This window comes from Callorhinus ursinus, unplaced genomic scaffold (assembly GCF_003265705.2).
Source record: "Callorhinus ursinus isolate GAN/ISIS: 27379988/994484 unplaced genomic scaffold, GSC_fseal_2.0 scaffold17, whole genome shotgun sequence".
NCBI classification, from domain to species: domain Eukaryota; kingdom Metazoa; phylum Chordata; class Mammalia; order Carnivora; family Otariidae; genus Callorhinus; species Callorhinus ursinus.
Genome location: NW_027397079.1, coordinates 40,118,226 through 40,144,001, shown reverse-complemented (window position 1 = coordinate 40,144,001; position 25,776 = coordinate 40,118,226). Strand labels below are relative to the sequence as shown.

Sequence of the window (25,776 nt, the reverse complement as noted above, 5' to 3'; positions counted from 1 at the left end):
CCAAGTGTTCATGATCTTGTCTCATGTGTCTTTATAATTCAAGTAACAGCAAAAAGTAAACACTACTGTTCCCATTTCACATGCAGGAATAAAAAAAGTCCAGAATGCCAGAGACAAGACTGCGAAGCCCCTCGGGCCTGCCACCGCTTGTCCTTTCTCCATGGGGACAGCGGATGTGTCTACAGCGGATCTGTCACATTTTTGCTTCTTCCCGCACCTAAGTTTGAAGGTTTTCTCTGAGGCATCGCCATTAACAGTCCGTACAACTCCGAGTCCATTTGGATCGGCACCCTCTTCCCAGTTTACTGTGGGTGTAAGGTTCAAGCGGGTTGGGCCAGCCTGCGGCCGTCCTCTCATCCCCTCGGGGCCCAGAGCGGTGCCCTCCACTGCGACTCGGGGCTGCAGCTCTGCCTCTTCGGGCTTTGCTCTCACCAGCCACACTTCCGTCCCTGCCTGGCTAATTAATCTATGTCCAAATGGAATTGCTGTTGGCAGAAAGGCAGCAATGCCAAAGTGGAATAATCACTTGGACCTGGATCGGAGTTGTTTTCCATCCTTGACAACAAATAATGTTATTCCAGCGCCTGCAGGCCAGGAGTTGAAATGAGTTTATAATTTGGCTTCCAATCTCACATTCTCATTCTCAACCACTTAAATTTTCTTTTCTGTCTTTTAGCATGCAGGGGGCAGCTTTGGAGGCTAAATCATTGACAGGGTCTTTATTGATACCCTTAATGAATATTCTTTGCCATCTAAATAAAAAGGGGAAACATCCACATCGTCCAAAACCACACTTGTTTTAATAATGAAACTAAATAGACTGTCAGCTCATACCTCCATATGATCATTAATAATCTAATTTGTACTTCTCTCTCCAGCAACTTGAAGAGAAACATTCACGGTTTTTTCATCCACACACAGTAGTCCACATTCATCCAGCTTCTAAGTGCCTGGCCCTAGCAATGCCAAACTGCAGGGTAAGAGCCACGGGATGGCCCAGCGCCTCCCTCTTTTCCTAGTGAAAGAACTCATTAAAAACCCAATCCCTGGCTCTGGGAAGTACGTTGTCTCTTTAGCAGTTCCAAACATCATGTTCCCCCAGAAAGCAGTCATCTCAAGCTAGTGACGGAAAAGGAAAGAGACAGGAAGGCAGAACCACTGACAAGACTCCCTTAGAGATGGGGGTGGAAGGCGAATTAGCATCATGGAAAATTAGTGAAGGTAAACGGAAGGTCCATTAGGGAGAAGTGGGTGTGTTCAACTGGACACAGCCTCTATTAGAAGACAGACAAGGGACACCAACTGCACAACTACACTGTGCCAACACTGTCTAGCTGCGTTACATACAAACTCATTCAGTCCCCACAACAACGCTGTGCATATGTGTTAATATTCCCATTCTACAAATGGGGAAAGTGAGGCTCTAAGGGGTTAAGAAACCTCCCTACTAGTGCACCCTACTAGTACATGCTAAAGCCAGGATTTTCCTGACTTTAAAACCAAAGCTCTGGAGTGAAAAAGGAAAAGCAAGCCTTTACTTTTTCTATTATGCAACATTGCCTTAGCTGCAAGTACTGGTCCTCACGTGTGGTCCTCTAAGACAGTACGGGACTTACAGGGGCTTCTACTGCATTAAGTGGGGGCCTGGCAGATATGCCAAAGGTTGCCATGGAGGCCTTGAGAACACAGCCCCTCCCTGATCTGAATCCCTCATCCTTTATAAGAAATCACAATGACAAAAACACACTCTTGGATGAGTCTTCCTGAGTATCAAAGAAACAGACAATAAGACTGTGCTCAAAATAAAAGCTAAATCCAGGAAAGGAACTGCACGTGGACAGATATAGTGCCTAGCTTTGTTCCATTCAGAAAATAGTTCTCGACAACATCCCTCAGTCTAAATATCTGTAGCCAGATCTGAGGTCCCCTCTCTTATCACCTGATGCCAAGTGTGTTCTCAGTCATTTGGCATAAAGAGTGAGGATGATGGAGACAATTATGTCGTTTCACAAGTCTTAGGTATGGTAAAAAGTAGCAAGAGAAGGCAGATGTGCAGACAGTGGCTGGGAGAATGTCCGTGGAACAATCGCATACTTGGATTTGGAAGTTTCCCAGCAGGATTCTAAAGGTTAGGAAGTCTGCCCCACCACAGCCCCACAGTAAGAGAGTTTGACATACATTAATTAACAGGACTCCATAAATAAGTCAGCTTTTAATCATATTAAAAGGAGACTACCAAAAATCAACTACTGAAAACAGCAATCAAAAATGTTGAAAATGAGTACACTGAGATCAGTAACATTTTAACAATCTAGCAACCCATTCTATAAAATGTACCATTCCTAAGTGAAATTTCCCAGCAATTTAATTTCTAAAGAGCTTCAAAAACACAACTGATCCAATGGTGCAATAGTACCCATCCATGTGCCTTAAGCTCCAAGCCTTCCTCCCCTTCATAAATTTCAATCTTTAAATCTTTAGTCCATCTAAACCATGTATGTATCAGACACGTTGATTCCTGAAATGTGAGAAATAAGAAAGGAAGACTAACAAGCCCTTTCATCATCAATGTGCCTAAAACAACAAAAGAAAGGCACCAAGACAGGCAGAGACTAGATATGTGTCTGCCAACTCAAGTTACCGGTGAGATTTTTCTTTGTGCCTATGTGGATAATAATATATGTTTTTAAATCTTGATGGTAACGTCTTTTATTTGTATAAATCAGCGGCGTTTTCTATGTTACAGTACTAGAAGACAGAGCAGGGATAGAGTCAGGAACTGTGCAGACAACTTCTAAAATTATCTTTCTCAAGAATTTGTTTCAGAGGGGCCCCTGGGTGGCTCAGTCGGTTGAGCTTCCGACTCTTGGTTACAGCTCAGGTCATGACCCCAGGGTTGTGGGATCGAGCCCTGTGTTGGGCTCAGCGCAGAGTCTGCTTCTCCCTCTCCCTCTCTCACTACCCCTCTGCCTCTCCCTCTGTCCCCCTCACTCCCATGCCCTCTCTCTCTCAAAAAAATATATAAAATCTTAAAAAAAAGAAAATGTTTTAGAAAAGAAAGTGCCCTTGCATGCTACACATTATAAATCACATGTAACCACATTCCTTCCACATTAAATAATTATGCTGAAAATAGTATTTTTTAGAGCACAACTGACTTTAAAAGTCATGAATTTCCCCAAAAATGTTGCTCTTCTGTTATCCTGTGGAATGAAAAACAGGATCACTGTGTCCTGGTCTAGCATATACAGAAGCAGACTAAATAAGAAGATATCTCTTCATCTCTTTCTTATTCCTAATCCTTCCAGTGAAGTAGGTCACTCTTATTTTCTTCAAATTTCATTCTGATAAATGGGGATAATCTCAGATACTATTAGCAGAACTATCAAGGCTATTGACAAATTATATTGCTAAATTATTTGAAGTCTCTTTTAAAATGTATGGGTCTACATTGCACTACTGGGTATTTACCCCAAAGATACAAATGTAGGGATCCAAAGGGGTACGTGCACCCCGATGTTTATAGCAGCAATGTCCACAATAGCCATACTATGGAATGAGCCAAGATGTCCATCGACAGAGGAATAGATAAAGAAGATGTGGTTCATATATACAATGGAATATTATGCAGCCATCAGAAAGGATGAAATCTTACCATTTACATCGATGTGGATGGAACTGGAAGGTATTATGCTGAGTGAAATAAGTCAAGCAGAGAAAGACAATTATCATATGGTTTCACTCATATGTGGAACATAAGGAACAGCACAGAGGACCACAGGGGAAGGGAGGGAAAACTGAATGGGAAGAAATCAGAGAGGGAGACAGACCATGAGAGACTCTTACCTACAGGAAACAAACTGAGGGTTTCTGGAAGGGAGGTGGGTGGAACGATGGGGTAACTGGGTGATGGGCATTAAGGAGGGCACGTGATGGTATGAGCACTGGGTGTTATATGCAACTGATGAATTATTGAACACTACATCTGAAACTTACGTACTTATATGTTGGCTAATTGAATTTAAATAAAAAAAATGTGTGGGTCTATTAGCACTTTAAAGGGTATCAAATCATATTTTCTTTATAAAGATTTACCCAGCGCCTCCCAAACTAGGCAGTGGCGTTTCTGTGGGCTCCCTGTTTGAGCCATCCTCACTGTGAATCACTAGCATGTTCAAGAATGAAATGACTCACATCCTACGCAGAAATCCAAATAATGTTCTGTTAGAGCAGAAAGGAAGACAAACTAATTTGAACTGGAGAGGACAGAGTTATATGTAGTCTCTTGGAAAGAAACTGCATTGCTCTGTTGGCCATTAGTTGTGAGACCACTAACAGTATCTCTCTCCTAAATCCACTCAGACGCAGACAATTGAGGTGCCTCCATAAAGAGAGCTCCTTCCCAGCACAGGGCCTGCAGTGCCACAGTCAGCCTCACGTGCGACTGTTCATTAGACATTCTCTCCGAATACATTCTTTAAAAAAAAAAAAAAAAGATTTTATTTATTCATTTGACAGAGACACAGCGAGAGCAGGAACATAAGCAGGGGGAGAGGCAGAGGGAGAGGCAGGCTTCCCAAGGAGCAGGGAGCCCGACGCAGGGCTCGATCCCAGGACCCTGGGATCATAACCTGAGCCGAAAGCAGATGTCTAACAACTGAGCCACGCAGGTACCCCTCTCTGAATGCATTCTTCTGCCCTGCTACATCCTGCAGCTGCTTGGCATGTGCTAAGTACTATCGCAGATGCTAATGAGGCATGAACAGTGTTTCAGGGAGATCTGTTGTACTTCTTCCCATGCAGAACAACAGATTTGCAGCTAGGGACTGAATGCTGGTGTCCCTCCCAAAATTCATCTGTTGGAATTCTAATCCCAGTGTGACGGTATTTGGAGGTAGGGCCGTTTGGAGGTAATTAGGTCATGAGGGTGGAGCCAGCCATCCTGAGTGGGACTAGCGCCCTGAGAAGAACAGGCCGGAGAACTAGCTGGCTCTTCTCTCTCCATACGAGGACACAATGAGAAGTCAGCTGTCTGCAACCCAGAAGAGGTTTCTCACCAGAACCTGACCATGCTGACACCAGGACCTTGGACTCCCAGCTTCCAGTGCTGTGAGAAATAAATGCCTGTTGTTGATAAGCCACCCAGTTAACGGTATTTTGATACAGCAGCCCAAGCTATGACATCATCTTAAATGCATTACTGGGAGACTTAAATCCATAACTTCTTCACCTGTGTTTCCAGGTCTGTAAAATAAAGGGTTTGGCCTAAGTCAGTGATTAGCACCGAAAGAGGCTGATCTTGATCTGTTGCTTGCCACACACCCTAAGAATCTCTGTGGACAAGAAGATATGTTACAGCTGGGCACAAGCTGCACAAATGATGAAGATGCAGGACAGCATTTAGGCTTAGATGCTAAGAGTAGGGAAGACGGCTTTAAAACGGACAAGCTCACAGAAGACACAATGCTCAAGAAGTATAGCTCATCAAGGTGCAATGTCCCAGACAACGGACCCCTAGGCGGGGCAGCTCAGAGAGAACAAATCATAGAGTCCAACACCTCTCACCCCAGCACACCAGTCCCAGGACAACAGCAACACAGAGAGGGCGTGAGTTTGTGGTTCGGAAAGCACAGCTCTGGTCCCAGTTCTGCTATTAAGTTATTATAACCTTGGGCTAGTCACCTGCAAAATGAAAGTTGGGACCAGATAATCTCCAGGTTACCTTCAAGTACAGAAACCACACCTTCTTTTCGTTGTTCCATATAAATCTCTATCTTTCACTAGAATGTCTGTAGCTCCTTTAAGGTCAGTATATACATCTCCACTGCGGGCTCAGTTTTTAAATTACTGCATTCCCAGGCTTCTCAGGCAAAAAGAGCACTCAGGACAACCGCTCAGAACACAAGTTTAAGATGCAGAATGGGTAAAGTTTGTTTTCTCTGGCATTATGATTCCCTCTGGCTAAACGCTACCCCCCACGTTGCCAAGTCTCCAAACTTCGGGCACTGAGGCTTGATCTATAGTATTCACAGGGCTCGTGACACTGTGATAGATGAAGAAATTAAATCTTTCACCAAACCTGAATGGGTGTTTTAAATGGTAATTTTTATCTTCTTCCTTCCCAGATGCAGGAATGTCAATAGTTGAGAGATACTATGGTGTTGGTAAAAAGTCATTATAAAAATGGACTTGCGTCCTAAATGATCTGTCATTATTTTGCACATATAATACTTTTGCTGTATCAATTTTTTAGTTTATTTCATGTTTTGCTCCAGTTGCAAGGGAATTGAGAACATGCTGTCCACATTTTCAAAAACAGGACTGTAACATTAATAGAGTAAATATTTCACTACAAAAATAAAAACTGTGTAAATATTTATATAATTGAATTTATTCAATCAATTCATTGGGTTAGGCCAATGGAAGTATGCTCTTTTTAATACTGAGAGCCAAAGAGACAGGAGAAAATTTTAGTCTCAACCTTCGAGTAAATAAATAATAATACTGCTTATGGGCACCATTTTTTTTTAAAACATGCATACAGAATGCAAATGGGTGTTACTTCTCAGGGAGACTAAATTGCTGTGTACTATTTACTATGCATACTGGACAGCAATGAAATAGAAAATAAGAACAGGAAACACAGATATTTAATCAATAAATATTTTTAAGTCATCAAAATGTGTTGTCGTCCCATATCATGGCCAGTTAAGCAAGACAGGGGTAAAGAGTGAACAAAGGAAAAATTATTGAGTACTCAGCACTAAAAACAAATGAGCAATTGATACATGTATCAACATGGATGATAATTATGCTGAGTTGAAAGAAACCAGACAAATAGTAAACATACTATATGATTCCATTTACATAAAATTCTAGCAGATCAGTGTTTGGCTGAGGATGGGGTTGGGGGTTGGGAGGGACCAGAAGGGACAAGGAGGGTGGGATTACCTAGGGGCACACAGAAATTCTGCTGGTAATAAATATGTTCATTGTCTTGATTTTGGTAATGGTTTCATGTGTATATCAAAACTAATCAAATTGCATACTTTAAATATGTGGGTTTATTACATATCAATAAAGCTATAAAAATTATTGAGAGACAAAAATAGGGAAAAAAATTTAAAGATAAGGAGTAGCTAAATTTGGGGTAATTAAGATAGCTGTTGGATGAAAAGCTATAGAAAAAATAAGCTACACTAGATCCATAAAAGACTACCAGAGAAAGATTTCTCGTTGTTGAAAGTTCAGGAAGTTTTATAATCCCAGAAAAGTCTTTCTGAGCACCTAAGGACCATGCCTAGATAATACCATTCCTCCCTCAAAAAAAAAAAAAAAAAAAAAATTCTTTCCTTAAGACTTTTGACAGAAGTAGTTCTAACTATCCCCAGAACAACAATAATGATAGCTAGCATTTATTGAGCACTTACTATAACCCAGGCCCCCATCTAATGGGGTATCCCATTTAATCCTCACCTAAAGGCCCTAAAAGATAGGTTCTATTATGATCCTCCATTTTACAGATGATACCAAAATTCAGAGAGGTTAAATAATTTGCTTCATGTCAGTCACCACCCCAGTGGTGGAACTGCGATATGAACCATGGGATATGAACTCTGATTCCAGAATCAAGCTCTTGAAATTAAACTTCTCTCCTTCTGCTAGACAAACAGAATACTGGAACAATGCTATAGATCATGATTTGCTGACTCCCACCTCTGATGGCTTAAAGGAACTCTTTGTGAATTAAAGGGCTACATTTCTAAGTCTGAAGGCTAATCTTTTGCATGACAGATGCAGAAAAGGTCAGTAATGAAGCGATGGTGGAAAGTAAGGGCAATTCAGTAAGGTAGAGCAGGAAAAGTAATGGGCAGAAATCAAGAGACTTGGTTTTGGCCATGTCCTCACTGCTGACTGTAACCTTGGGCAAGCCGTTTCTCCCCCTTGGGTCTGTTTCCTCCTTGGCAAAATTAAGAGTTTGGACTAATCAATTTCTAAAACTCCTTCCAGCTCCATGCTTCTTGCCAGTCCTCTTTTGGGGAATATTCCTTGCATTTTGTAACTTGGGTCAAAAATTTTCCATGCCACCAAACACATTTCAGATACAAAGTTTCCTCCATCTCCTAAAACACCCAGACTCCTCCCACACCTAGCAAATTCCTTCATTATTTCCCAAAGATGTTCTATTCCCAGGGGAAAGAGGAGCGTCCCTCAACCCGGGCCTGCCATGTTGTCCTGTGCACTCCAACAGTCTTTCACTTCAAAACCACTACCAAGTTGATTTAGGCCTTCCAGTGATGAAAAGGAAGTACCCCACCACCCAGCACCTCATTCCATTTGCCCTGTGAAGCTTCTGACATCTGAGATGATTCAAAGTACTTAGTATGTTATGGCTATAGGTGCCCGATTCCATTTATTTCCATTCCTATTGGTTCTCTAAAGTGGCTCTTCTCTCCTTGCACTAAAAACACATCATTTTCTCTTTTTAAATGATGGATTTTGTGACCCTTTGGGGAGACATAAAAAAATAAGACCAACTAAATAAGGCAATTGTAAACCATTTCAGCATCTATAAAACCTCCTTTATCACAAAAGAAAGAAAAAAAAGCAGCTGGAAAAAAAAATGCAGCCGATAGGGAACTTGATATCTTTAAGAACAACTTCTCTCATGAATTTTCATCTCCATATTTTGGCATTTTAGCTGACTTGGAAATTATTTCTAGGAAAAGCACTTCTTGAGAGTGATAACTCCTTTCACAATGCATTGGTGAGGCAAGCTTTTCAATATTATGAGGAATACAATGCCTATTTTTCTATAACTCTACCTATATATCAACAGTACATTTTTATTCTGTATTTTATACACTATGTTCATATATACCCTGTTCTATCTCAGAACATACAATGTTTTTACTTTATTTTTATAGACTCACTTAGTAATCATTATACTATAATAAACCAAAAATTAAAATATAGATCAACCCTTTTCCACATAGAACCAGAAATTTACAAAATTCACTTCTAACCTTTATCATTGCAGATAGGTTTTATGTGGTTGCAGTCACTGAGTGCACTCTATTTTCTAATTTTTTGCTTGAATTCTCCATATATCTACTTAGTCCATGTATCTGTCATTTTAAATGGAACAATATTCCACTGCATCGCTAAAAGGGTTTAATTAACTATCTTCCAGCTAGTTGCTTCCACACATTATTGTAACCCAGTCAAGCATTTTTAAATAAATAAATTTTGTTTTTCCTTTTGGAGTTATTTCCTCAGACTATATCCAAAAAGTGGGATTAACAGTTTAAAGATCATAATTATAAACTGGGTGATTTTTATTATAAATTGCCAGGTGGCTCTCCAAAAGAGGTATTTCCAATTTGCATAACACCAGAAAAATACAAGCCTAGCTTGTATTCTTCGTAGTCTCTTTAACACTGGGCTTTCTGGGGTTTATTAATTTTGGGGTGATTTAAAAAGAATGATGTAAAATATTTTAGTTCTTTGAATCTGTCATAAACATTTGTTTATACTCTTACTGCCTCTTTTTAAAAAATATGTATTGAGGGGCGCCTGGGTGGCTCATTTGGTTAAGCGACTGCCTTCGGCTCAGGTCATGATCCTGGAGTCCTGGGATCGAGTCCCGCATCGGGCTCCCTGCTCAGCAGGGAGTCTGCTTCTCCCTCTGACCCTCTCCCCTCTCATGCTCTCTCTCTATCTCATTCTCTCTCTCAAATAAACAAAATCTTTAAAACAATAAAAAATAAAAAATAAATAAAAAATATGTATTGAGGCACCTGGGTGGCTCAGATGGTTAACCATCTGCCTTCGGCTCAGGTCATGATCCCGGGGTCCTGGGATCGAGCCCCACATCGGCCTCCCTGCTGAGCAGGGAGCCTGCTTCTCCTTCTCCCTCTGCCTGCACTCCCCCTACTTGTACTCTCTCTCTCTGTCAAATATGAGAAAATTAATTAATTAATTAATTAAAATAAAAAATATGTATTGATCACCTACTACATGCCAGGTCCTTTACGTGCCTTTTCACTCATTCAATACCCCTGACTACCTCATAAAGTAGAAACCACAAATTTTTTCACTAAGAAAACTGAGTCTCAAAAGGTTGAGTAATGTGCACAAGATTCCAAGGCTAATATTTGTTGTTGTCAGGATTTAAACTCAACATCTACTTTCTGTGGATTCTCCATTACACCATCCTGCCTCATAAGTACAACCTTTAAACGTCTGGCCAATTTTTCTTTTCTCTTCTTTTCTTTCTTTTTTCTTTTTTCAGTTTAGTTTTCCAATTTATTGAGGTATAAAATACACAAGTAAAGTGATTTAAGTACCCTCATCCTAAAGATATAGCTTAGTGAATTTTTTACATACTACACACAATATAAACAGCACACAGACCAAGATACAGAATCTCATCAGCTTAGTAACTTTTCTTTTTCTTACTTTTTAAACATAGATTGTTTTTGTGTTTGTTATTCTATATAGCCTGGTACTGAAGCTATACAAATAGGGGCTTAATAAGTTTTGTTTAATTATTTAAGATTAAAGCTACAAGTAATGACCTCAGAGATTATGTACTCCAACTTCTTAAACTTCCAGATATGGAAACTGAAGCCCAGAAGGAAAATGACTTATCCAAGATCTAACAATTCAGAGCTCTTTCTGCCACACCATGTTGCCCTCACCCACCACTGGCTGATTGCTCTCCACTCCTTATGTTAAAGACATAGTGAGGGGTAACAAAGAAGGCAGGGTGCATAACAGAGAAAGTGTACCTGGATAAGGTGTTTTTTTTAATTGTTTGCCTTTATTTTAAATTAATCCTAAAGTAACCAATGGGTCAAATTGGTGGAGAAACACTCACTAAGCTGACCTTACTATAAAACATGATTTTTTTTTTACATGAAAGTATCAACACCTGAAATCAAATGACTTTTGCCCCTCAGAAGAGTCTACTTGAAAGGATAAACACTGATTCCAATAATGTTCTATTGCTCATGCTTTCTTTTGAGTACCCCTTTATCCCTTTTTTAATTGACCAAAGATCAAACTTATCAAATATGACAATAAATGTAAATGGGTTAAACATCCCCAACAAAAACAAAGATGCTCAACATCCAATTATATGCTGTTTATAAGACAATTCTAAAACGAAATGACCCAGAAATCTAAAATAAAAGGAAGAGCTAAGTGTATCTAGAGAACACAAATGAAAAGAAAGTTTGGATGGCAATATTTATATCAGAGCAGAATTTAAGGCAAAAGAACATTTAACAGGACAGAGAATATGTGAAATAGTTCAACCTCATTAATAATAAAAATTCTACTTTTAAGAAACTGTTTAATTTATCAAACTGACATATTCTAATTTATAATATTTTTTATAATTGTGGATACACTCAAATAGACACCCATATGCTACTATTATGAAGACAGTAGGAAAATGGAGAATACAATATGAATATATATGACAGAATAAAATGTACCCACTAAAAATCATGTTTTTAAAAATTTAATGAACGGCAATCATACAACACCAAGAAGAGATGCAAGATACAAGCCATGAACAGGAGGATCTCAGTTTTTCTTAAATAAAACACACAAGACATATTGTTAAAATTAGAAAAAAACGCACCAAAATAATACTCTGGTTAAATTAAGGGAGATCTCTAGTTACTTTTTTTTTTTTTTTGCCATTTTTCCCTATGGGAAAAAAGGGGGTCTGAAGTCCAAGATAAATGAAAAAATAGCATGGGGGGATTTTGCTTCCTTATATCAATCATGCATCAAAAATTCCAGAAGCAGTCAAATTCCATCCCAGGGCACTGACAAGGGAGACAGAAAAAATTTGTTGTGTTAGATGAAAATTCTGAACCTCAATCACCTTCAGGCTCTTAAACCCCATAATTTCTGCTGTTTTCTCCCAAGGACTGATTAATGTTTAAGTGGAATATAGACTCTGTTAATTTTTCTTTTTACTCTACGCTCTCCAAACGAACAAACATTACTCTCCTAAGCAGAGCAAGTAAACTAATAAATAAACAAAACAATAATACAGTTTGATCACCTACTTTGTTCACAAATCTGTCCTACAAAGACAGATTTGCCGACGTTAGAAAAAAGATTGTGCAAGTGCTCAAGGATAATTCTGAACAAGAAGTTCCAAAAATATTTTAAGCAAAGACAGTCTTATGGGAATAGCTTCCCAAAGTATCTTCATTGAATTACTTTGCATTCATTTTGATGTATATATTTTGACATGTTAAGATATCTTAAAATAAAATTGTACTGATTTATGTTAACATGTCATTTATTTAACAACTTGAAGGAAGAATAGGTAAGCTTTTAAAAGAGGAACTCAATAGAAGTCTTATATTCCTATATGCTTAAAATGAGATTTGTACTCACTATCATGATTAGGAAATAATCAGATTCCAGATCTTTTGGGAAGTTCTAAATACCAAAAAAAATTATAATAAAATGGCTACTAAGTGTGACTGTAAGGTTGGTATTCACCAACCTAAAGAACCTTAGGAATCATAGCATCCAACCTTCATTCTCCTAGAAATCAAAGTCCAGAGAGGTGAAATGACTCCCCCAAGTTCTTAGCTAGCACTGTTTCTTAGCACAGCAGCATCTGTAATCCCTCCTGAATTTTTCCTTCCCACTGGATTTATAGCCACCACCTATTTTCTTCTACAATGAAATGTTTACCTCTATAGGAGAAATTTTTAATGCAGGACAGTTGATTGAACAGGCCAATCTCTCCTCTCTCATTCATAACATAAATATATCAAGTACCTTCAAACTGTCAAGTTCTATGATAAGTTTACAATTCCTGCCCTAGGGGAGCTCACAGATTACCTGTTCCCCCACCATCCACAATTTGGAAGGCTAAGGGGTATGAGGAGGCATATGCAGGCTGCAATGGGAGCAGAGGGAAAGAGCAGCTAATCCAATTAGGCTAATCATACTTATATCTGAGTTGTGAAAGGCAGGTGGAAGTGCAGATGATAGAAGAAATGGAGACAGGAAAATAGCATTCTAGGCAGGGAAACCCAAAGAAAAAGCAGACATAAGAAAATATGCCAGAGTTTGGAACTTGTGTTTGCTTTTGATGTTGAAGAATATGAAGTTGAATGTGGCGGGAATTTCATATACTCATGAGAAAGTGGACACAGGTGAGGTGATAGAGAAGCCTGGAAAACTCCACTAAGTGAAGGAATCATGTCTTAAAGGCAGTGGAGTCGCTAAAGGAATTTAAAGCAAGAAATTGAAATGGTCATACTTGTGTTTTAAAATGTTCTTTGTAGGGCCATGAGGCTGAGCTGGAGAGGTGAGGACCGAAGGTGTGGAACCAATGAGAGGCTCCAGCAGTTACCCAGCCGTGAAGGACTGGGGGCCTGTACCAAGGAGGGCTGGTGCCCAATAAGGGACAGGTTTAAAAGACATGGAGTTGGGGCTTGGTGATCATCTTCACGTGGAGTGAGGGAAAGGGAGGAGACTATTCAAAGTTTTAACTTTCTCCTTTTTCAAAAAATATTTTTGAATAGTTTACACTTTCATGTCACAATAACAAAATGTTTCTGTCCTCAGATTTAAATTTCAAGGAATACTCACTAATTCTGACAAGAAAATGGGATGCAGAGGCCAGTGAGGTTACTTGAGAGAGACAAAAGAGAAACAGGACAGACATTGTTGACAAGTCACAGAATAACATAGAGCTTATAGCACCAGAAGAACTTGGGTTCAAATCCTGGTCTGGACACTTGAAATGCTGGGCAAGTCGTCCTTTTTAAATCTCAGTTTAAAGAGAGAGGGAAAAGCAGACTCTCCACCGAGCAGGGAGCCCATACAGGGCTCGATCCCAGGACCTCGAGATCATGACCTGAGCCAAAGGCAGATGCTTAACCACTGACTGAGCCATTCAGGTGCCCCTCAGTTTTCTTATTTCTAAAATGAGAATAATGATGAAACTTACCTGAGGAGGTTAATCAGGAGGGTGATATAAGGAGAAAGTACAAAATGCAATAACTGATCCACAGTGAGCACTCATTAAATGATCACTATTATTATATAGTATAGAGGATTTCCCCAGGGCTAGAAAATAAAAATTTATTCAAAATATTATCTTGTATTGTTAAGATATCCTGAGTTCTGGGTATTGGGCAAGAAAGAGGGCATCAATACCCCATTGGTAGCACCTGACCCTAAGCTTTGTCACATGCTCCTTCTCAGTTGTAAGCAGGGCCCTCAGAAGGAGCAAAGGTGCTCATGTAGGACTGTGAGATGCAAAATCTGTCAGAAAAACTCTGGGAAGTAAAAGCTTAAGAGGTGATGACACAGTGGCAGAAAAATCTTTTAGGTAAAAGGAAAGGAATTATCTACTTTGTATTCTAAATACATGAGCAGAGAAACTCAAGCTTTAAAAAAAAAACTGTAAAAATATTGTGAAGACCTTGAGGTCTTGGGAGTTTTCACAGAGGTGATAAGAAGACAACTAGTCCAAGTTCTAGGAAAACTCCAGTAGAATAAAGAAATGTAGAAAGAAGCAATTGCTGTATTGAAGTCAGTAACATCTGTTAACTTTTCACCCTAGGATTCTTAAGGAGGTCAGTAGATTCAATAACAATGATTCTAACCACAGTTTTGGAGGAGTGAGGCCAGGGGTATGCTGGCAAATTATGTTGGTTTTAGAACCAGATCTCCAGGAAAAAAACTGCATGTATATCTATACCTATAGACATAAATTAGTTATAAATTTTACTGATATAGAATATTAATACACAATTTACAAATAATACTAAAATATCCAGTGTTCTTTATCATAAATTCCATACAGCCAATTCATTCATTAACTTTTGCCAAATTCTTGTGTCTGTAGAAACACCTATGGTTGCAATTGACAAACGAGTATGGTTCCAATGTGAAGGCTTGTTGATATTTTATTTTATATTAAGGGTAAGATAAGATATCACTTGTTTATCAATGGTAAAAGTTCTTTTTTTGCTGAGTCTGGTAGGTTTTTTTTAATATTAGAAGAATATTTCCACAATTTTTATGCTGTTCATGATGTAATGCTACAGACAGTTGAATCTGCAATTTTCTTCATCATTTTCTTAAGTCTAGAACACAAAACAATAAATCACACCCTAATGTAAATGTCAATAACCCCATGAAGTAAATAGTCCAACATGGCCAATTTTAAGCTATAACATGACCATCACCGAATACAGTTTGGAAGAAATGTGTAGTAGTGCACTGTTGCATTTCCACCATACAGGCTACTTCACTGTTTAACATTTACAAACTCTTTTTCAATTCCTTCATCCAGGTCATCAGCAAAATGTGCCCCTAATTTGTTGAATTTGACAAAACATGATTGCTGTTTTATTGTGTAGGGGTCATAAATACTGATGTTTGGATGCTGAGATGCTTGTAATTCCAAGGGTTATCTTTATTAAACTTGGCTCCCATTCTAAAAAATGACCTCAGTCAGTGGTGTAATTGAACCAGTTCATACTGGCTCACAAGAGATAATTATTACATTTTCAAGAATTTTACAAGCTGGTTGTTAAACATAATCATTATTAAAAATAAATTATATAAACTTAGAATTATATAAATTATATTTAACATTTTAAAAAAGATATTAAATATTCAAGATTCATCACTTCCCATTATTTTTATTACATTCTACTACTATCTACGCTCTTGGAGTGATTCAAAATACATGAAACGAATAGCACATAAGTCTGGGAGGAATATAAATGGAATTAAGGCATTCAAAGGTCCTTGTATTGTCCAGGAAGTGGTAAAAGTACTAATTTGTATTAGCCTTAATGAGTCAAATATGAATGGTGTACCCTCTCTAAAGAACATAAAAGGACGGATAATTAACAAGCCAACAGAAAAGAGGGGGAAAAATGGAAAAGGAAAAACTGCTTAATTGAAAATGAGGCAAGAAAGGAGAGAAAAACAAAAAAAGAACATGTGGGGAAAATAGAAACCAAAGAGTAAGATGGTAGATTGAAACCCAAATAGAGTTCATTAAAGGTAAACAGATTAAATCATCTCATTAAAAGACAAAGATTAACAAACCAGGTACACAATGAAATTTAACTATGTTGCTTTTAAAAGACATACTTTAAACATAAAGATAGAGAGTGTTTGACAGTAATAGGATTAAAAATTCAGCATGCAAACACTACCCCAAACAAAGGTGGAAGGGCTATATTAATCAAAGATTTTAAGGGACAAACCATTGTCATCAGACTAATATAACAATTCTGTAGTTTGTATGCATGTACTAATATGGCCTCAAAACAGAGAAAGCACAAAGTGAAGGAACTAAAGGGAGAAATAATCATAAGCAGTAACCCATAATCAGAGTGAGACATTTTAACACACCTCTCTCAGAAGCTAATACAATAAACAAGAGAAAATCAATTTTTCTATCCTTTACTTTTAACTTTTCCATATCCTTAATTTAAGAAGTGTCTATTATAAGCAGGACAAAGTTGGTCTGACACATTTTTCTAATTAAACAATACTATTAACACTCTTGAACACTATACCTAACATCTGCAGGATATGCATCATTCCAGAAGTAAATAGAATGTTTACAATTGACTTCATGCTGAGAGAGAAAGCATGTCTCAACAAATTGCTCAAAAGACTGAAATTACATAGAGTGGGTTCACTGATTATAGTAAAATTAAGCCAGAAATCAATAACAAAAAGAAGTGGAAAAATCCCCAGGTATTTGGATATTAACCAATAAACTTTAAAATAATTCATGAAACAAAAACTACTTAGAACTGAAAGATAATGAAAGTATAAATTCTTCTAGAGGGAAAACCTCTAAGTCAAGAAGGGTCTTTTGATCCATTCACTGAAAGTAGTGAAGTATCCGTTCCCCTCAGTGATGTGCTGACCTGAGAGATCTGTCATTTTTACTAAAAAATTAAGCCTGTGCCTAAAAAGAGACCTCTACCCAATCCTAGGTCTAGGAGGTCCTCAGAGGCAAATGGTTAAATACTTTGGATCTGGACCCGGGGCAGCTATCCCATGGAACACAAGAATCTTCTATTTTACAGTGAGGGATGGTGTGGTCAGTTATGTGCTAAAGACCCTTTGTCTTTCCTTCCAGTGCCCAGCATTACTCTCCCAGTGGTAAAATGCCCACCCCCACCTAGACCATTTGAACCACCTCCTCAACAGTGTACATACTCTGAGATTCTATCCTTTCTGCCACTCTGGCTCCTGATGACCCTTATCCTTAAAGGACTATTATCTCAACTTTCACCTGGATAAGGACCTGCCTTTTGATGCTTGAGAATTACATCTATACATAAAACTTACATAAGACCACAAATACATGAAACCTACAAAAATATCCTGGTTTGAAAAAAAAATTTTATTCACCACAAATGAAGATCTCTTTGTGCCAGAGCCTCCTACTAAATTGCTTGCATACTTTACAATATATCTCCTATAGCTTACATAAATCATAAAGTATTTAGAATATCATAACAAATATGATATTCAAAAGATAATTTTAAGTTTTTAAACACCCAACAGTATATTAATTGGGGTAAGTTAACACTAAGTGCTACACCCCATCCCCCAAAATCTCAACAAAGTTTGAGTTCTCTTTTGAATCACCAACTAATGTAGTTAACGGAGGTGCATTCTTCCAAACAGTAACTCAGGGAATCGGGCTGCTACCATCTTCCTGCCTCAGTGTCATTCAGGTATCTTGCAGCCAGAAGCAGACCACATAGGGAGGTCAAGTCAAACCCTTAACCATCTCAGCCTAGAAGTGACACACACTGGTTGTACGAAATTTCCATTTGCCAAACTAGTCACAGGACCCTACTCACTGACAAGGACAGTCTTCCCAGCAATCAGGAGGAAATGGTTTATTGAACACATAACACAGTCTCTGCCTCAGATACATAACAAACTTCAAAATCTACTAAAGAGGAAAGGAAGGAAGTAGTATCCACTGATTTGGGGTACTAAGTTAAATGTTATGAACTTTGCACATACCATGTTTAAACAAAAACACTGTGAGCCAGACACCCTTATCCCCACTTTATACCTGAAGAAATTGAAGCATACAGTTAAACAGGAAGTGAGGAGTTAAACCCTGACCTATGACTCCAAGGCCCGTGTTTGCTGATGGGTTCTGGTTGCTCTTAGTGTGGGCCACAGCCCCCCTGCGTCACAGTACCTAGAGGCACCCCTTCAGAGCCCCACACCACACTCACTGCATAAGAATCTCCAGAGTACAGGAACCTGCACTTTTAAAAAGTTTCCAAGGGGATTTTATGCTATTGATAATTTTTTCTCTGAAATACAACTGTGACATTCTAAATAATCCTTTTCAAGAAAGTAGAAAATGTATGGAAAAGATAATAAGATCCAGTAGGTGTAAGAGAGGAGCCTTGTGACAAATTGAAAATCCTACAGACCCAGGAGTCAGAGACGTGGACACTGGTCCTAGACCTATTAACCTCCTGAGTGACCTTAGGAAGTCACTTACCCTCACTGAATCTAGTCCAAAGAAAGATTACATTTTCTCCACTGAAAAATGTTGGAGTCAGGCTAAATAACCTCTTACAGATCCCTTTGGCTCTACAATAAAATGAAAACTATAAAGTGAGACAATAAAACAAATACAGATAAGAAAGGAATAATAACATTTAAAATAATAGCTAATCCAAGCAAGGTTTTTGTAGATATAGACAAACTTCCTCTAAAATTTACATGGAAAGGCAACAAAACTAAAATAGCTAAAAAAAAAAAAAATTCTGAAAGAGAAGCAGAAAGTTAGAGGAATCACAATACCCAGCTATAAGACTTACTATATAACTACAATAATCAAGACAGTGTGATCTTGGCAGAGGAACAGATACACAGATCAAGAGAACAGATTTAAGAAGCCAGAAATAGCTCTACGTAAGTATAGCCAATACAAAAGCAATTGAATGGAAAAAGGATAGTGTTTTCAAAAAAAATGGTATTGGGACTACTGGCTATCCATATGCAAAAAAAAAAAAAAAGTTGAGGAAGAATTTTAATCTAAACTGAACATTTTAAACAAAAATCAAACCAAAATGGAACGTAGATCTAAATGTAAAAATATAAAACTTTTAGGAAAAAAACATAGGAGAAAATCTTCATGACTTAGGGTTAGGCAAAGAAATATTAGACGTAATACCAAAAGCATGAAAAAGAAAAAAATCAATAAATTAAACCTTTTGCTCTGTAAAGGAGCCTATGAAAAGGATGAAAAGACAGGCCACAAAAAGGGAGAAAGTATCTACAAAATGCATATCTGACAAAGGACTTATATTCTGAATATTTGAAGAACTTTCTAAACTCAATAGTAAAAAGAAAAAGAATTTTAAAAAGGGGCAGAAGACTTGAACAAACCTTCAAAATAGAATATATGGATGGCAATTGAGTATATGAGGAGTTGTTCAATGTCATTACCATTTGAGAAATACAAATAAAAGCCACAGTGAGATACCATTGCACACCTATTAGAATGGCAAAAATAAAAACTAATCACAAATTCTGGCGAGAATGCAGAAGAAACTAGACCTCCCACACACTGCTGGTAGGAATGTGAAATGGTATAGCCACAAGAGAAAACAGTTGGACAGTTTTATAAAAAGTTAAACATATACTTAATATAATGACTCAGCAATCACACTTTCAATTACTTACCCTTTGAGAAATGAAAACATGTCCACCAAAAATGTGCATGAATTTTTTTAGCAGCTTTATCTGTAATAGCCAAAAGTTCGACAACACCCCCAATGTCTTTCAAGGAATAAACAGGTAAACAAACTGTGGCACACCCAAGCAATGGAATACCAATCGGTGATAAAAAGGAACAGACTGCTGATACATGAACATCTTGGATGGATCTCAAGGTCATTCATTATATTGAGTCAAAAAGCCCAGTCTCAAAAGGTATGATTCCACTTGCATGACATTTTCAAAAAAGTATTGAGAACAAATCAGTGGTTGCCAGGGGTGTAGGTGTGACTGTGAAGAGACAGCCTCTGTGGAAATGGAACTGTGCTCTATCCTGACCTTGGTGGTGGTTCCATGGATCTAGACATGCAATAAAGTTTCATAAAACTATACATACATACACACCAACATATAAAAGAAAGCAGGACAAAACTGGTGAATCTAAATGTCTGTCGTTCCGTTAACAGTGTTATATCAATGGTAATTACCCAGTTGTGATAAAGTATTTTAATTATGGAAGCTATTATATGAATCTGGGGGAAGGGTACATGGGAACTCTCTGCACTATTCTTTCAACTTCTTGTGAGCCTAAATGATTTCAAAATAGGTTTTAAGATAGCTGATATTTGGGGCGCCTGGGTGGCTCAGTCGGTTAAGCATCTGCCTTCGGCTCAGGTCATGATCCCGGGGTCCTGGGATGGAGCCCCGTGTCGGGCTCTGCTCAGCGGGGAGTCTGCTTCACCCTCTCCTCCCCACTGGTGCTCTCTCTCATATCTCCTCTCTTTCAAATAAATAAAATCTTTTAAAAAATAAAAATAAAGAATAAAATAGCTGATATTTGTTGAGTACTCTGTGTAGCCATACTGTTTTGAGAACTTAATATTTAAGTCTTTGCAGTAGATACTTCATCCCATTTGCAGAGGAGAAAACTGAATTTTGGAAAAGTGAAGTCATGTGGGCAAGGACACAGTTAGTGAGTGTCCTCGAGTAACAGAGGTGGAGCTCACACCCAGGAAGTCCACTTCCAGTGCTATCTTAGCCAATAGACAATGTTTTTTAAGAAAAAAGAAACCAGGACAAAAACAAGGTCAGAATGGGAGTCAATAATACAGAGGAAAAGAAAAAGAACACCAAAAGACAAAATAAAATGAACAAGGCATGCGAAGGCTCCAGGGAGGGGGGTCTTCCTGGCACCCTCTCTGGATGTCAGCACCCTAGGAAAACATACCTCAAAGACCAAGGAGAAGCTGGAACAAGGTAAGAAACATGTTCAAAGAAATATTAAACAGCTCTTATTAGAATAGGTCAGAGTAATTGAAGTTATTTAATCTAGAAGAAGTCAGGAAGGTGGTTTAATCACCACCTTTGTGAAGGCTTTTGAGGAAATGTCCGGAGGATATAGGACAAAGGAAAGGAGACTTAAACTGAAAGCAAGAAGATTTAGTTTGACATTAAAAAATGTTTTCCTGACCGGATAAACCTAGGACAGATTAGAGGGCAGTTGACTTTCTTCTGAGACCTTCAAGAAGGATAGAATAAAACTGGCAGTTCATTCCACTAAATATTAAACCTGGCAGACAGAGCAGTCTGCCCTGTACCGGGCCCCATAAAGGGCACTCTACACATGGTATCGGTTTTAATCAGCTAATTAGAAAGCAGGTGTCGTCATTCCCATTTTATAGAAACACAAACAGCGTCAGAGAGGCTGAGTCCCACATAAGACCCCTCAGCTGCCCAGAGAGGCACAGACTCAGGTATCTCTGCCTTCACCATCCAGATCTTTCCACTATATCACACACACTGCTAACTAAGCTTGGAGAGTCCCCTGCCTGCTGGCCTAAAACTAGATCAAGTAATCGATTACAGTGCCTTCCAGCTGTAGAAATATCTATCCCTCAAAATGCTTCTCACCTAGTTTTACATCAGTTCCATCCCTACTCATCTCTGTCATGATCTTTTAGGAACTCGATTTTCTCTAGGAAGTGAAGCTATGTTTCTCACTATCATTCTCCTTACAACACCCCTGTGGGGTGACCAATTGAATTAGAAGAGACTAAAGAGAAAGTAAATGTGATGACTCCCATTTTACAGATGAGAAGTCGAGCTGCCCCCACAAGTTGGGCATGGAATCAAAATCGTGTATGAATGGAGAGAGACTCGGGGAGCTGAGGAGTGCACCCTCCTGGAGATTTCAAAATGGAACCGGAACAACCCAGTGCAAGCCACAGAGAGCAATGCCCCTGGAGGGCTCTTCCCATCCGGCCAATAGCAGCCTGACAACGGTCACTGTCACTGCGATCCGGCCAGTTTGTTTATCCTTTTGCTACTGACAGACATTTTGGTTTCTTCCAATTTTTGGCAATTATGAATAAAAATGCTACAAATATTTTTGTGCAGGTTTTCGTGTGGACATAGTTTTCAATTCATTTAGGAGGATGATTTCTGGATCATATGGTGAGAATTCAAATGTTTAGCTTTGCCAGACACTGCAAATTGTCTTCTGAAGTGGCTGTACCATTTTGCATTTCCAGCAGTAATGAACGATGGTTCTTTTTTTTTAAGATTTTATTTATGTATTTGACAGAGCACAAGCACGGGGAGGGGCAGAGGGAGAGGGAGAAGCAGACTCCTCCTTGAGCAGGGAGCCCAATGTGGGGCTCGATCCCAGGACCCTGGGATCATGACCTGAGCCGACGGCAGACACTTAACGACTGAGCCACCCAGGCGCCCCATGAATGAGAGTTCTTGTTGCTCCATGTCCTCCCCAGCATTTAGTGTTGTCACAGTTTTAAATTTCATCCATTCTGTGTGTAGTGATGTCTTGCTGTTATAACCCTACATGTGTGTTTTTTAAATTACACTGTTCAGCTCTCTAAAGTAAAAAGCAAGTCCTAACAAACTGCATAATAAACTGTCATAATTCAGCCCATAATTGTCATTCTCAGAAATTCCAATCAAACAAGAAGTATCTGTTAAGAGAAAAAAAAATTCTTTAAAACAATTAATCCTCATTGAGGAAGGCAGGGCTCGTATTACTTGGTACCTGAGCTTGAAAAAGCCAAAGCAAAATTTGTCCCTTCATCACTAATATACTAAAATGAGCTTTCAAAGCCATGAGGATACCTGAAGCACAGGGATAAAAATTGTCTTTTATTGATGAGTAGCCACATAAAGGCATTTTCTCTGACATAGCTGAATTTGGCTTTGTTTCACAAAGTTCTCCTCAGATTTAAATAAACATTATACAGTCCTAAATTGCTTTGTACTATTTCTAAGTTGCTTTATACTATTCCTAAGCCACTAAAAGTTAGGGATAGAGGAGGGGAGGGAGGTCTGGGTTTCTTCTTCTTCTATAGCTTATCCAGATGTTCCAACACTTTTATGGAAACTAGAGCAACAGAATAATGAGCCTCTGCTGTCTACTATTACACCTGCTATGGCTTGAACTTTCAAAAAGTGATACTTTCTTACTATATTTATTTCAAAGCAGCATTTCACACCTGCATGTTTATATAATGGTTTTGATGTTCATTAACTCTACAAAGATTCGGGGCGCCTGGGTGGCTCAGTCGGTTAAGCGGCTGCCTTCAGCTCGGGTCATGATCCCAGGATCCCGGGATCAAGCCCCGCATCGGGCTCCCTGCTCGGCGGGAAGCCTGCTTCTCCCTCTCCCTCTGCCTGCCTCTCTGCCTACTTGTTCTCTCTCTGTATCTCTCTGCCAAATAAATAAATAAAATCTTTAAAAAAAAAAAAAACTCTACAAAGATTCAGGCAATAAAGTGCAAAACAAAATTCTTGAAGAAAAAGAAGTCACTCAATTTCATAATTTTTGTAAACTTGTGAATTTTATCTTATGCATTTTTGTTGATGAAACATAACATAATCAAAAGTCACATAACACATCTACCTTGAAAAAATATTAGCAAGCAAGTGAAATTTTTAAATGGACCATTTTATGTTCCCATTCTTAACAAACAAAATATAACCATATGAAACAAGTGCTTTCTCAACTCTGGATCTGCTGTTTATAGCGGCTCCTCAAAGCCTTGGAAATAGTCCATAATTAGGTGGCAAGGATGTCTGAAAGCTTTTCCAAACCAAATGGCAAAGCATTTAAGAAAAGTATCAAAAAGGTATTTGTCAGGAATAAGCATAACATTTAGACTACCTTTTCTGTGTGTTTTTATCACTGCATTTTGAAGGTACAATCAAATACTTCTGTTATTAACCACTGGCTACATACCAGAATTGATGCTAGGTGTCCTCATATTTTATATGGAAACATCCTCTAGTGTAACTTCAACCAAAAAGCTGAAACACCCACACCTCAGTAGTGCTAAGAAAATTCTCCTCATTATTTTGCTGTCAACCTAAGCAAAGTGACTATGCATTCTGCTGAGAAATTTTTAAAGGGGAGTTTTGGGGCTAGTAAAAGTGAAATATAGCATAACTTTTAAAAAATTTCCAGTGAGGGACAGCTGGCTCAGAGGATACTTTATTATGATTGCAGAATTGAAGGTGTCTTCTCCAGGTGAACCATATATCCTTACTAATCGTGTTGTGCAGTCTCCAGGAAAGCAAGTTGCAGATGTTTAATATACCACAAGTAACTGGAAGATTTTCTGTAATCCATTCCTTTCCTTTTTCACCCCACAGAAAGATAAACATACTACTCTCATCCACACCAAAAAATGGAAAATTTTCTAGCACACTGTTATGGGTTGAATTGTGTCCCCCCAAAAAAGAAATGTTGAAGTCCTAAGCTCTAAGCCTCAGAATGTGACCTTGTTTAGAAACAGGGTCTTTGCAGATGCAATGAGGTCATACTGGAGTAGAGTGGGTCCCAAATCCAATATGGCTGGAGTCCTTATAAGAAGACAATGTGAAGACACAGGGAAAGAATATGATGACAGAGACAGAGAATGAAGAGATGCAGCTGCAAAATCAACAGCCACCACTAGAAGCTAGGAAGAGGGAAGGAATAACATTCATTTACAGGTGTTGAAGTATGGTACTGTTCATACCTTTCAGACTTACAAATTTCAGACTTCTAATCTTCAGATTTGTGAGACAATATATTTCTTCTGTTTTAAGACACTCAGACTGTGGTAATTTGTTATGGTAGCGCTAGAAAACTAAATACCATGATCATATCTCTGGGATGCAAGTGTGGTTCAACACATACAAATCAACGTGATACACCACAAAAATAGAACAAAAGATAAAAACCATATGATCATCCCAATAGATGCAGAAAAAGCATTTAACAAAATACAACACCCTTTTGTGATAAAAACACCTTAAAAATTGGGAATAGAAAGAATATACCTAAATATAATAAAGGCCATATTGACAAGCCCACAGTTGACATCATACTCAATGGTGAAAGGTTGAAAGCTTTTCCTCTAAGATCAGGAATAAGAAAAGGGTGCCCACTCTTGGCACTCCTATTCAACATAGTACTGGAAGTCATAGCCAGAGCAATTAGGCAAGAAAAAGAAATAGAAGGTATCCAAATAGGAAACAAAGAAGTAAAACTGTCTTTGTTCACAGATGACATGATCTTATATATAGAAAATCCTAGACTCCATCAAAAAATTGCTAGAACTAGCCAGTGAATTCAGTAGTTGCAGAATACAAAATCAACATATAGAAAATAGTTACATTTTTATATACTGACAACAAAATATCTGAAAAATAAAGAAAACAATCCCATTGACAATAGTATCAAAAAACAATACAATACTTAGGAATAAATTTAGCCAAGGAAGTGAAAGATCTGTACACTGAACACTAGAAAGATTCTGCTGAAAGAAACTGAAGAAGACACAAATTAAAAGATATCCCATGTTCATGGATAGAAAGAATTAGTATTGTTAATATGTCCCCTGTTACCCAAAGCCATCTATAGATTCAAGGCAATCTCTATCAAAATTCCAATGGTATTACAAAGATACAAATGTAGGGATCCGAAGGGGTATGTGC

General features: G+C 38.3%; 1 protein-coding gene across 9 annotated transcripts in view; it reads right to left on the bottom strand.

Moving 5' to 3' along the window:
* The window catches only part of CSGALNACT1 (chondroitin sulfate N-acetylgalactosaminyltransferase 1), a 333,772-nt gene that overhangs the window by 186,891 nt on the left and 121,105 nt on the right, over window positions 1-25,776 (bottom strand). Inside the window, exon 1 of one of the 9 annotated variants that reach the window (XM_073902603.1) lies at window positions 835-852. The exons of the other annotated variants lie outside the window; for them this stretch is intronic. The gene's annotated coding sequence lies outside the window, so the exon portion shown is untranslated. Of the gene's footprint in view, window positions 1-834; window positions 853-25,776 lie in introns of those variants that run through there. 9 annotated transcript variants of the gene reach the window in all.